The 12973-nt window shown below is 43.8% G+C and overlaps 1 protein-coding gene across 11 annotated transcripts in view; it reads left to right on the top strand.

Moving 5' to 3' along the window:
- WDPCP (WD repeat containing planar cell polarity effector) overlaps positions 1 to 12973 on the top strand; it is a 303153-nt gene that overhangs the window by 85426 nt on the left and 204754 nt on the right. For 2 of the 11 annotated variants that reach the window (XM_084823149.1, XM_084823138.1), the window contains exon 2: positions 9740 to 11253. The exons of 8 other annotated variants lie outside the window; for them this stretch is intronic. The gene's annotated coding sequence lies outside the window, so the exon portion shown is untranslated. The remainder of the gene's footprint in view (positions 1 to 9739; positions 11254 to 12973) is intronic. One more of the 11 variants, XM_084823130.1, reaches the window with a different exon arrangement.

Raw genomic sequence — 12973 nt, 5'->3', positions numbered from 1 at the left:
CAGTGAGTTGTCTTGGCAAAATTCTATTAGCCTATGTCCCGCTTCATTTTGTTCTCCCAGACCATGCTTGCCTGTAATTCCAGGTGTTGTTTGACTACCCACCTTAGCATTCCAGTCTCCTGTAATGAAAATAACACCTCTTTTTGGCATATTATCCAGTAGGTGCTGCAGATCCTCATAGAACTGATCTACTTCTGCTTCTTCAGCATCTGTGGTTGGGGCGTACATTTGGATCACTGTGATGTTAAATGGCTTACCCGGAATTCGAATTGAGATCATTCTATTGTTTTTTGGATTGTATCCAAGCACTGCTTTAGCCACTTTATTATTAATTATGAAGGCTACTCCATTTCTTCTGTGGTCCTCTTGTCCACAGTAGTAGATCTGGTGGTCATCTGATGTGAAGTGGCCCATTCCAGTCCATTTCAGTTCACTGACACCCAAAATGTCAAGATTAAATATAGACATCTCCCCAATAACCACATCCAATTTGCCCTGGCTCATAGATCTTACATTCCAGGTTCCTATGGTGTGTTGATCTTTAGAACATCAGATTCATCGTTCACCACCCGCACTGTCGGCCACTAGCCGTCCTTTCGGCTTTGAGCTAGCTGCGTCATCACATCTGGGGCTAGTTGAACTTATCCTCTGTTCCTCCCCAGTAGCATTTTGACCATCTTCTGACCTGGGAGTCCCATCCTCCGATGGTATACCGACCTATCCCTGGTTGTACTGATCCATTTAGTTTTCACGGCAAGAATACTGGGGTGGGTTGCCATTACCTTCCCCAGGGATCGTATTTAGTCTGACCTCTCTGCCATGACCTTCCCATCTCGGGTGTCCCTTCACGGTTTAGCTCATGGCATCATTGAGGTGCTCAAGCACCACGACAAGGTAACGATCACCTTTGCTGGAGGAACTTTGGATAAGTTCTTAAAGTTAATTGTTGCAACTTTCTGTATATTTTTACATACAATAATATGTAAAATTTAATATGCTTTAAAAATGTTAATAAATGTTTTACAATGAAATTTTATTTGCAGCCCCTGAGGAAGGAGATATCTTTCCGAAATGTGTTGGGCTTATTTTACTTTTTTCTGGCATTTGAGAGCATTTTCTCTTCTGTTTTTGGATACTGTTGGTGCCTGGCTCTCTTGCTGGTACCTTCCCATAGTTTTTATAGTCGGAGCCAGAAATATCGGAACAAGGATAGCTGTTTTGGCAGTTGGCCTCTGTACACCACCACATTGAAGTTGAAAGGAAACACACCCAGATGGGAGCGAAGTCAGGACTTTCAGCTGTAATTCAAGGGGTTGGACAAAAGTGGGGCACTAACCATTCAGGAAATACAGCCAGTGGCATACACATACACCCATCTTTGGTGGCTCATAAGTAATGGAACAAACCATCATCAAAACACCAAAAACTTAAGGATCACCTTTAATCCCTGGATGAAAATCCTTTGCAGTCAATGACTGTCTGAAGTCTGGAACCCATGGACATGACCCAATGCTGAGTTTCCTCCCTCGAGATGCTTTGCCAGGCCTTTACTGCAGCTGCCTTCAGCTGCTACTTGTTTGTGGGTCTTTCTGCCTTCAGTCTTGTCTTCAGTAAATTAAAAGCATGCTCTATTGGGTTGAGATCAGGTGACTGACTTGGCCATTGAACATCCCACTTCTTTGCCTTCAGAAACTCTTGGGTAGCTTTTGCTGTATGTTTTGGGTCATTATCCATCTGCAATATGAAGCCGCGTCCTATCAGTTTGGCAGCATTCAGCTGAATCTGAGCAAAACGTATAGCCCTATACACTTCAGCATTCATCCTGCTGCTTTTATCAGCAGTCAGGTCATCAATAAACACCAGTGACCTGGTCCCATTGGCAGCCATACATGCCCATGCCATAACACTGCCTCCACCATGTTTGACAGATGAGGTGGTATGCTTTGCTCATGAGCTGTTCCTTTCCTTCTCCATCCTTTTCTCTTCCCATCATTATGGTACAAGTTAATCTTGGTTTCATCAGTCCAAAGAATCTTATTCCAGAACTGGGCAGGCTTTTTTAGGTGTTTGCTGGCAAAGGCTAATCTGGCCTTTTGGTTCTTGAGCGTTACCATTGGTTTGCACCTTGTTGTGAAGCCTCTGTATTTATCTTCATAAAGCTGTCTCTTGACTATAGATGTTGACAATGACATGCCAACCTCCTCAAGAGCGTTCTTGACCTGGCTAGATGTTGTGAAAGGTTCCTCTTCACCATGAGCAGAATTTTACAGTCATCCACTTTAATTGTCTTCCATGGTCTTCCAAGCCTTTTGCTGTTGCTGAGCTTGCCAGTTAATTCCTTCTTTTTCAGGATGTTCCAAACTGTTGTACTGGCCACTCCCACTGTTTTTGCTATCTCTCTGATGGGTTTATTTTGTTTCCTCAGCCTAATGATGGCCTCCTTCACTCGGATGGACACCTCTTTGGACCTCTTGTTAGGGGTTCCAGTGAACAGCTACCAAATGCAAGTGTAACACTCAGAACCACCTCCAGGCCTTTTATCTGCTTGATTGATCATGGGGTACCCAGAAACAGGCCACACCTGGCCATGCAGCTGCTTGTCAGCCATTCATTCCATTACTTATGAGCCCCCAACGACGAGTGTGTCTGTATGCCTCTGGCTGTACTTCCTGAATGGTTAGTGCCCCACTTTTGTCCAACCCCTTGAATTACAGCTGAAAGTCCTGACTTCGCTCCCATCTGGGTGTGTTTCCTTTCAACTTCAATGTGGTGGTGTACAGAGGCCAACTGCCAAAACAGTTATCCTTGTTCCAATATTTCTGGCCCTGACTGTATGAACTGATACAAACCTTGGTTGATACAAGCCATCATCCACCTGTAAGCCAGGGTTTGTAATTATTATTAGAAAGTAGTTTGCAAATCATGGTTACTAGGGGCCCTGATTTGTGTCTATCATGGTTTGTATCGGTGTATATGTAACTTGGTACCATGATTAATGAAGGGAAGAGAGAATTGCTCCAAAGATGGGAAGAATGGAGGGTAGAGATGGCACAGTGATAAAAGTGGCTCCTGAATTTTAAACTATGTTTTATGGAGAGCCAGCTCTTCCAACGTATCTCTTGGGGCAGGAATAGCAAAAAAAAAAAAAAAGAAGAAGCAGCTTCGGAACTGGGCTTGACATATCCCCCCCCCTTTTTAAGGTGCACATCTAGAAAGCTGTTTCTTCCACACCAAGACTCTCTCTCTATAGATAGACACACACACACACACATATATATATATATATATAGAGAGAGAGAGAGAGAGAGAGATCACACACACCAGAAAATCAATCCAAAGAGCTATTGCAGAATTTAAGACGTTAACACCGTATCTAAAGACTGGAGGGGACTTGATGGAGCTTCCAGGAAGGCCACCATCAAAAAGGCCCTCTCCCTGGTACCTGCCAACCTAACCTTAACAACTGACAGGCCAGAGAGCAGGGTCTCTGAAGCTCATTAGACCTGGGTAGGGTGGTATGGGTGCAGGTAGTCCTTCAAATAACCTGGTCCTAGGCTGTCTGACTTGCACAAAGCAAAGTGTGGTTGCCATGCTTTATAGCATGAGTAAAGAACATGTGGCCCTCCAGATGTTGTTAGACTACAACTCCCATAATCACTCAGCATTGGCTATCCTAAGTGTTAGGGGGTCTCAAGGAAAGGGAGCATCAGAGGTGCCATAGTCAATAAGTGTTTTAAGGTGGATTTTAATGAGGAGGACTGTCCTAGTTACATTCACTGGCAGTCCATTTAAACTATACCACAGAAGGGATTAGCTCTCCTTAAACAATAACAGAATAGTCTCCCAGGAAAATAGTTATCCATGGAGCAGTATCTGAAGAAGAGATCTGCACTAGGCATAGCGCTGCCAACTCCTTCTCAGACAATTCCTCTTTGCTTTTCATCTAACATGTAATCTTGTCTGACCCTCCACCTTCTCCAGTCACCATTAGTGGAGCCACCAGATTGCTCATTCAGTCCTACCAAGTTAGGGTTAATGACAGGAGGTTGGAAAGCTTCTCTTTCCCCCAGGCAAACAGGGTCTGTTAGGACAACAGGGACTGTCATCCTAACAGACTGTGAATTAACTCTTTGCCCATTCAGGTGTTGTCCTTGTCTCCCAGGTAAGTATACCTCTCTCTTGTCTTTCCCAGCTTCCTTTCTCCTCAATTCCCCTTTCTTGCCTTTCTTTCTCTCCAGGTCTGTTTTCCTCCTCCATTGTTCTTTCTCTCAGGCATTCTGTCTCCTCTCTTAGCCACCTCCTTCCTTGCTCTCGTGTTCTCCTGTCTTCCTTTTATTCTGCCTGCTTTTATCCCTCTCCCCTTCACTGCTGCTCCACTTCAGGTGATGTTTATTCTGGCTGATGGAGCAAGTCACCAGCAAGCAACGGCTGGTGATGTCATCCATTTGAGCCATTGCCATTCACAGCTGCCTTGCCCATTTTTTGATTGACCATTAGGACTGAGAGAACCTGTTGTAAGTGTGTAAGATGGTCTTCCCAGTTGTAACAAAAATAATTATATCATCAGTATACACTGTAGCACAATTACTTAAATGTCTCAGTACTTTTATCTATTCATCTCTGGAATGTGGCATGAATCCTGTATAATCCAAACGGCATGTACATGAACTGAAACTGGTCAAGGGGGGTTGGAGAAGTGGTTTTCTCTTTAGCCGCTGTGGTTAGCAGAATCTATCCCTTAGTCAAATCCAGGGTACTTAGAAAAGTGGCTTGTCCTAATTGCTTCAATAGTCCCTGCATCAAAAATACATCAAACTTAGAGACAGAGTTTATCTTCCAAAAATCAATTAAAAATGGATACTCTCATCAGGCGCTGGTACCAAAACCAGCTGACTCCGCCAGGGACTTCCTAATTCTTCAAATACACCAAGTTGAGACATATTTTTAACCTCTTCAATTACAATTTGTTTCAATTTGTAAGGACACAGATGGGCTGGAACCCTGACCACTGTTCCCCATGAAGTTTCAATACGATGGAATATTAAGTGTGTACGTCCAACTAATTCTGAAAAGACAACTGAAAGATCTTTAAGGTTCTCACCTGTGTAATTTGTTGAGGAGACAATCAGGGATCTAGAGAGAGAACACTGGGTGGCCTCGGTTCCAGTTCTATCCATTCTTCCTAGCATTCAGCTGTAGCAGCCTGGCAATCCCTCTCTTTCCACTCTTTAAGAAGGTTTATATTATACATTTGAGTAGAACGTATCTTGTCAGTTAATTGAATCTCTTGATCTATGGGTCCAACTTCCTTATCATCTCATAAGGCCCCTGCCATTGTGCAAACAACTGACCAGTACCTGAAGACAGAAGTAAAAGTACCCTCTGCCCTGGCTTGATTTCCTTTGGCCTGACTCTGCAGTTATAACATCTCTGATGTTGTTGAGCTTGTAAATGGGCTGTGGCTTTTTGGGCTATGTCCCTTGCATGTTGTCGCATCTCCAGTACATTTTCAAGGGTAGCAAAAGAGGGCTTTGGGTCTGTTTCCCAGCCCTCTTTTACCAAATCAGGGGTGCTCCATGAGCGTCTGCCATATAGATACTCGAAGGGAGAGAATCCCATCAGTGCCTGGGTAACCTCCCTCACTGTAGACCTCACTGGTCCCAGTAACAGATGACATTGTTAGGAGTAAGCAGCTACAGACTTTCTCAACTACTTAAGGGTTCTGTTAAAGTGTTCCACTAGGCTGTTGGACTGTCGATAATATACCAGTGTCCATAGTGTGTTGATTTTTGAGGTGTTCCAAACCTGCTGGAGCACCCAACTCATAAAATGAGTCCCTTGATCAGTCAGGACCCCCATGAGGAATCCCACCCTGAAAAAAACAATAACAACTCCTGCTATAGTGGTAGTAATTTGTGAGGGAAGGTCACTGGGTAAAGAGTAGGGTAATCTAGTATCGGCAGTGTGTGTGTGTCCTTTCGATTATCAGTCCAGGGGCCCCACTATGTCTACTACTATCTGCTCAAAGGGCTCCCCCATAATGGGAAGAAGGATTAAGGATCTGGCAGGACTCCCTTTCCTTTGATTCTTCTGGCATTCTAGGCATGAGAGGCAGTATCTCTGGACTTGGGCATATATGCCTGGGCAATAAAACCTTTCCACCTGTAAAACACATGATTGACCGATCACTGCTGTCTTTGTGTTTCCACAGATTGGGCCGAGGTGTCAAATGAGTGGTCCCTCAACCAATCCCAACAGTAGGCCCTTGTTTCGGGCATGCAATTTGTCATAGTTAAGGCATAATCCCATGCCACCTCTTCCAGCCTCAGACATTGTTCCTCATTTTGGTAGTGTTTGGCCCCTTCCAGGAATGTACATCTCCTGACCAAGGCATTGATTGTGACCCCCAGTCTTCCAGTTCTTGTGCTGTCACATAAATCTCTATTAATTGAATAGCCTTTTCTAGAGTCTTTGGGTTTTGACTTCATCACATTTTTTTTGCTGCATTGGCAATATGCCCACAAAATATTCGTAACTGGACCACCTCAACTATTTGTTCTGAGGTGTGGGTGGTGGGCTGTAGCCACCTCAAGCTAATGGCCCATATTTTTTGGCTAACTACTTGTGGGTGGGAACCAGGGCAAACATGACCCCTCTCATTCTTCTCCGATACATTTCTTCAGTCACTTTTAAAATCCCTAAGATGGTGGCTTTTACCTTAATATACTGTCCTGCTTCAGCAGGAGTTAGCATATCAGCAGCTTCTTGGGCAGGTCCTGTCAGGCACAGGGTTAATATCAAGGGCCTAACGAGCCTCAGGCCACCCCACTGCTAGGGCCAGTCTATTGAAAGTGTTCAGGAAGGCTTCCAGGTCAACTTCCTGAGTCATTTGTCATATACGTGCTATGCCTCTCACCTCCATGGCCTTGCTGGCTTCAGTCTCACTATGAAGTAGTTGGAGCATCTTTCTATCCAGCTCTGTTTTTCTCCTCCATTGTCCTTTTTCTTGGGCATTCTCTCTCCTCTCTCAGCAGCTTCCCTCCTTGCTCTCCTGTCTTCTTTTTATTCTCACTTTCCCCCGCTCTCCCCTTTGCTGCTGACCCACTTCAGGTGATGCTCATTCTGGCTGATGGAGCAAGCCATGAGCCAGCAACAGCAGGTGACATCATCAGTCTGAGCCATCACTGTTCGCGGCCTCCCTGCTCTTGCCATTCTCAATGGCATAACTTCCCGGGGATGTGCAGGGAAAACCAGTAATGCCATGAATTACTTGCCTGGTGCTCAGTAAGAGGCGGCAAATCCCTCTGATCCTTCACACTAGGGCTGATGGGAGTTGCAGTACAACAGTATCTGGAGGGCCGCATGTTGCTTTACCCCTGCTTTACAGGATTGTGTTGATAAGCTTTCAGCCATACACATCAAGTCACTTCTAAAAGGGGTACTACTAACTTTCTCAGAAGTTTTAAGCTAGATATGAATATTTTAAAAAGTACCCAATACAACATTATGGTTGAACATTGTTGATGTAAATGAATGCTTTTGAAAGATGCAAGCCTGCATGAGTGGCTCTCTATCAAAATTGAACTATAGTGACTCCCTACAATATCATTGCAGAACTCATGATACTTGGTATTTTACTTAAAGGCCCAGGAATCTCGAGTCTATTCATTATGTGAAGACTGAAGGTTTAGTTATATTTCTGAGTCTACATGTTTGCCCAGAAGAAAAGACTAAGCACATTACATAAATTTAGTACTGTTACACATGTAAATGTCTTAAAATTGAAAGTTCTGTAGCTATAACGTGACCACTTGTAATTGCAAAAGATAGGACTTATTTCCAGACTTCTTAAAAATGTGAAGAATTAATTCAGTGGAGCATGAAACAACTTCTCAGTAAATGGAAATAAGTTTACAGTGTGTGATTTTCATGCCACTATTCTTAGGTTATCAGATAATGTAATTCTTTTCAGCGATTATTGTACAAGCCATAGTTAGGCCTTTTTCTGACAATATGGGTTTCAGTGTGGCTTTCAAATCAGTATAGTATGTTGGGTTGTATATTTATCAGTATGTTGCTTTTAAAAGACACACTTATAATGCTAATGCTGGGAAACATTTAAAATAGCTTTAAAAAGTTTCAGGGAAGAGAAGAAGAGGGGGAGGGTCCATCTTCCCTCTCCTGCCTCCCACCCAAATGTAGAATTGAGAATGGGTGTTTAGGAGAGAAGAACTGAACCTTGACTGAAGAATTATTTATTTCATTGATGTTCCACTTTTCCTCCAAGAAGTTCAAGGCAGCATACATGATTCTCTCCATTTTTATCCTCACAACAACCCTGTGAGGTAGGTTAGACTGAAAGTTCATGACTGGTTCAAGATCATCCAGAGAGTTTCATGACTAAGTGGGGATTTGAATCTGGGACTTCCCAGTCCTAGTCCAACACTGTAACCACTATACCTCACTGGCTCTCTATGTAGCATGAAAATGGGTGAGAGAGGAGAACATACATTTATAACAATAGGAAGAAAAGGAGAATTCCATCAAAATCACAAAGTTCAAGTACAGGATCATATATAATGGGTAGATGAAATTGGGATGCTGATTACCTTCAGCTTGGCAGGTTCTCAGTTATCCTTGCTTAAATAGGATTTCTTATGTTCCCCCCTGCTCTTTCCTACCAGATTACTTGTCTTATCTTAACAATGAATTCTGATAAAACTGAGTTTGTGCTCTTCCTTCTCCCTCCTTCTTTCTCTTTTTCTTCTCTTAGTTAAATCTGTTTTTCCCATTGCACAAGCTCATTACCTCAATATTGATTCTTCCCCACCCTCCACAATTCCTCTCAATTGCTAAATCCTGTTCCTTTCATCTTTGTAATATCTACAGTATTTGCCCTTTTTTCTCTTTTGATGCAACTTTAAACTCATCTTGATTTTTCTCCTTATCTCTTGCACTCACTATTGTCACATTCTTGCTTGGCCTTTCTTCCTTTTTTCCCAAACCTCATTCTTCTTGTTTGAATTCTTTAGCTTACTTAATCTGTCCCACCTGTTATGATGACCATGTTCTGTTTTCTGCTCTCTCCAGTGGCTTTCTTTTCTTGTATTCAGTTTAAACTTGACCTTTTAAAAATATCTTCATTCGCTTGCTCCCACTTATCTGCTCTTCTTTCTATCCATGCCACCTTCATGTTTTCTTTACAACTCTGGTATCTTTTTCTAAAATCCCAGAATTACAGCTGCCATTCCTTGACTCAGCCTCTTTTTGCATCTCCCTACCATTAGAGCTCACTACATCTGTCTGGCTTCCTCCACTGCTTGTTAATTTTTTGCCTTTCCATATTGCCATTTTGCTGATCTCCCACATCTGTCTTTTCCCATCACTCCCTTTCTCTAGCATCTAACACTGGCTTGGATCCAAAGCTGTCTAGTGTGAGCAGAAAGGTAATTCCAGTCAGGCAAGAGGAGGTCTGCTATTTTCACTTACTCCTTCCCCTACATACGCATTGTATTTCGCACCACTCCTGAAGATTCCTGGCCTCAATATTGAATTTTTAGGGGTGCACTGGGGTGTGTGTGAAAGCTTTATTCTACAAGAAGACTGCTCACAGTTCTTTGGTTTCAAGTCTAAGATTGTAAGTCTGAGGAAGGGACCTGCATTTTATGAAAACTGACTAGTTCTTGTAAGTGCTTTAGAAATAAATAATAATTATTGACAAAATTATTTCTGGTTTCAGCTCAGCGGTCTAGGAAAACCAGAAATGGTGCACATGCATCCAAATCTGTAGAATACAGTCTGGCAGATGACAATTGTCTCTAATATGCCGAAGCCGCACAGGGCCCGTCTGCAAGTATTTCAAGACCCCCCAATCCTGGGCCACCCCAAAAAGTATTCCGATTTGAGCCAACAGTACATCCAAGTAGTCAATCCCTGCTTCCTCAGCAACTAGCCTGCCCCGCTTCAGGGACAACTTTGCCAACAACGTACTCCTCCAGTATAAGCAACCCAACATATTTTCCTTCTGCGAGAATAGAAACCTGGCCAGTCACCGTGAGACATGAACCCAAAGATGCTCTGCAGAAAAGTAAGGACTTGGGTGCAGCCATAAGGGAAGTGATGTGCAGTACTTTCCCAAGGGAAATGGAGTCAGAGCTTGACCTCCACATGGAAGGTATGGAGATCTGCCCTCAAGACATCAGGACTCTCCCACCTGCAGCACCCAGGCACCTGTGGAGGAGGAGGAGCAGTGAGCGCAACATAGTATTGTCAGTCTGGACATGCTTATGATGCACTTACTCACTACTACTGGAGAACCACTGGAAGATCTGGGAAGCAAGCTTGAGGGAACACTTCTTCCTGAAATGTCTCAGGTGAGGGTGGAAGCATGTTCACTGCCCCCAGCCCTCGAGTACACCTCTTCACAGAGCCAAGTAACCCCTCCTTTGCTGGCTTTCCCTGAGAGGAAGCTGGGAAGGAAGAGGCTGAAGGTGTGGCTGCAGCAGAAGTGCAGCCTGAGGAGCAAGCACAACAACCGAGACTGGCAGCCGAAGAGCCCGGAAGACTGAGGGAAGAACCAGCGAAGGAGGAGCCATCACTAACCAATACTAAATGGGTGGCACTTCTCTGTAGTAAGCATAAAACTGGCCAAGTGCAACTTGCAAAGGACTTGATCAGTGGTACTGAAGTGTCAGAGGAGTGCACATATAGCCTTTTCAAGGACATGAATGAGCAGGAACATAGAAGAAGGGCAAGTGAGCATCTACTGGCTCTCTGGTCAATGTGGAGCATAGCTAACAGCATGTGTGTGTCAGACAAGTTGATGTGCAAAGGCACGGCAGCCTCAGACCTCATCTTTGATTGGGCAATGAGGGAGCGAATGCAGTCATTGACAAGCAGACGGATGTGCGTTGAAGTTTTGGAGCAGCCTTGCAAGCAGCAGTGCAAGGCCACCAAGAGCAAGCTCTGTGCATGCCATATCCCTATGTGTCACCGCAGCAGTTTCTTCCACTCCCTAACCCTCCTAGTCCGCCTCCTCCTCCTCCTAAATGTGCCCCTCACCCACCTGTCTTTCCAGTAGTAGATCCATTGGTCGCCCCGCACCATGGCAGAGAGCCCACTTATCAACCCCCTGCACTGCTAGAAGAGTGGAGGAGGCAGACCAAGCACCTCAGCAACGCCTGTGGAGCAGTTGTCACCAACCATGTCCTTTGACGGAGGCTCAGATGGAAGAGGTTGATCAGAATGGAAAAGGTGCTGGCGCTCAGTAACTCTGTTACTCCCACCACACTAACACCCTCTTTCCCCTAGCACATAATGCTTAGCTTCTTCTGCTTCTATTTGCATCTTAATACAAATTAAAACAGAGTTGCTTTGCCAGGTGTGCTTTCAAGGACATGTGCATTCAGCAAACTGCAACACTGTTGTGCCCTAGGCATTCCATTGGTGCACTGGACACAAAAGGGGGTGCTTGGGATGGTTCACTTTCATTTCTGGAACCATAGATTCCTGTAGCACCAAGGGAAGTGTAGTCACTCGCTTAAAGCTTAGGGTCACCTGCCAGCACAGACACATATGGCACTTTAGGTTCAAAGGTGTGTTTACATTTGTTGCAGTATGACTGGGATGCTGTGTTCTGTGTGTTTGGGCGAGGGGCTTGAATCGTGATCACTGCTGACACACTCAAAAACATTTATTTCTGTTTCTTCAATCTCTCTGCCTATACCTCTCTCCGCCGGGGGCGGAGTCGGGATGCCAAAGGCAATGGTGGTGTGGTCTTGGAGCTCCCTGCTCTCAGGAAATATTTTAAGCTGAGAAAGGTTATCTAAAAAGAAAATAACTCCTGGAATCAAAATTCCAGACAGCCGTTAATGAATCTCTCAGGAAGAACGGAGAGCGGAATAAAATACTTCTTTAAATCAGCAAAGAAACAGCTGTGGGAAGAAGTTGAGACTGGAGGGATGCCTGTATCCGAAGAAGAACCGACCGAGCAATTAACAACACTTAAACAAGATTTATTGACTGCCTGGAAGGAAATACTGGAGCAACTGCATGAGAGGATGAAAGAATCAGAAGCGGCAGTCTCGGAGAATGCAGATAGACTCGACGCACACAAGGTACAAATTAAATCTTTAAGAAAGCAGATTGAAGAGAATAGCTTAAAATATGAAGATCTGTCCAATAGAAATTGTAGGAAAAATGTGCGTATTTGTGGAATTATGGAGACTACAGAACGGGATCTGTTAAATAATAGATAGTGAAAGGGCTTACATAACTACTTCCTGCATGTAAAATACAGATGGATGATCTTGAAAGAGCTAATTGAGCACTAGGACCCAGAAAGTTAAAAACAAGTGTTCCACGAGATATAATTTGTTTTGTAAACTATTCTCTAAAGGAAAAGATAATGAAAGAAATATGGCTAATGAAAGAAATAAAGTATATGGACATGCCGGTGGTGTTTTTACAAGACTTAGCCCCAGAGATGCTACAGAAAAGGAAAACTCTATGTGCATTTACAAGAAAACTTTGAGAAGAAGGAATTAAGTATTTCTGGGGCTTCCCTTTCAAACTGACAACAAGGGGGAAACATTTCTGGTAACAACCAAATCTGGGATCAAGGGACTGTTCCAAGAGTTGAAGATAGAAATCCCAGAAGAAGAAAAAGGAGAAGAAAGGACTGCAGGTGACCAGGCAGATGTTTCAGATGGCAAGGGGAAGGAGATATGGCAGCCGACTACAGGCGTAAGAGGAAATAAAGAGAAAAAGGTAGCAAATGTTTCTACAAGGGAGCTAAGAGAGCAGCCACGAAGGAGAAAACAAGGGAAAGGAATAAATATGGATTGAGTTATAAACAAGAGGAGATGAAATAATTATCGGCAAAAAGGAAAAGAAAAACAAACAAACTGAGGGTGAGGGAATCTAAGACAAGGAGCCAGCTTAGGAAGAAATAAGTTGGCTGACCACCCCAGAG

The sequence above is a fragment of the Heloderma suspectum genome, chromosome 1, assembly GCF_057233095.1.
Source record: "Heloderma suspectum isolate Gila_16-S chromosome 1, 16-S_ref, whole genome shotgun sequence".
Taxonomy (NCBI): Eukaryota; Metazoa; Chordata; class Lepidosauria; order Squamata; family Helodermatidae; genus Heloderma; species Heloderma suspectum.
Note: the sequence above shows the minus strand (reverse complement) of the source record. Positions and strands in the feature narration are given on the sequence as shown.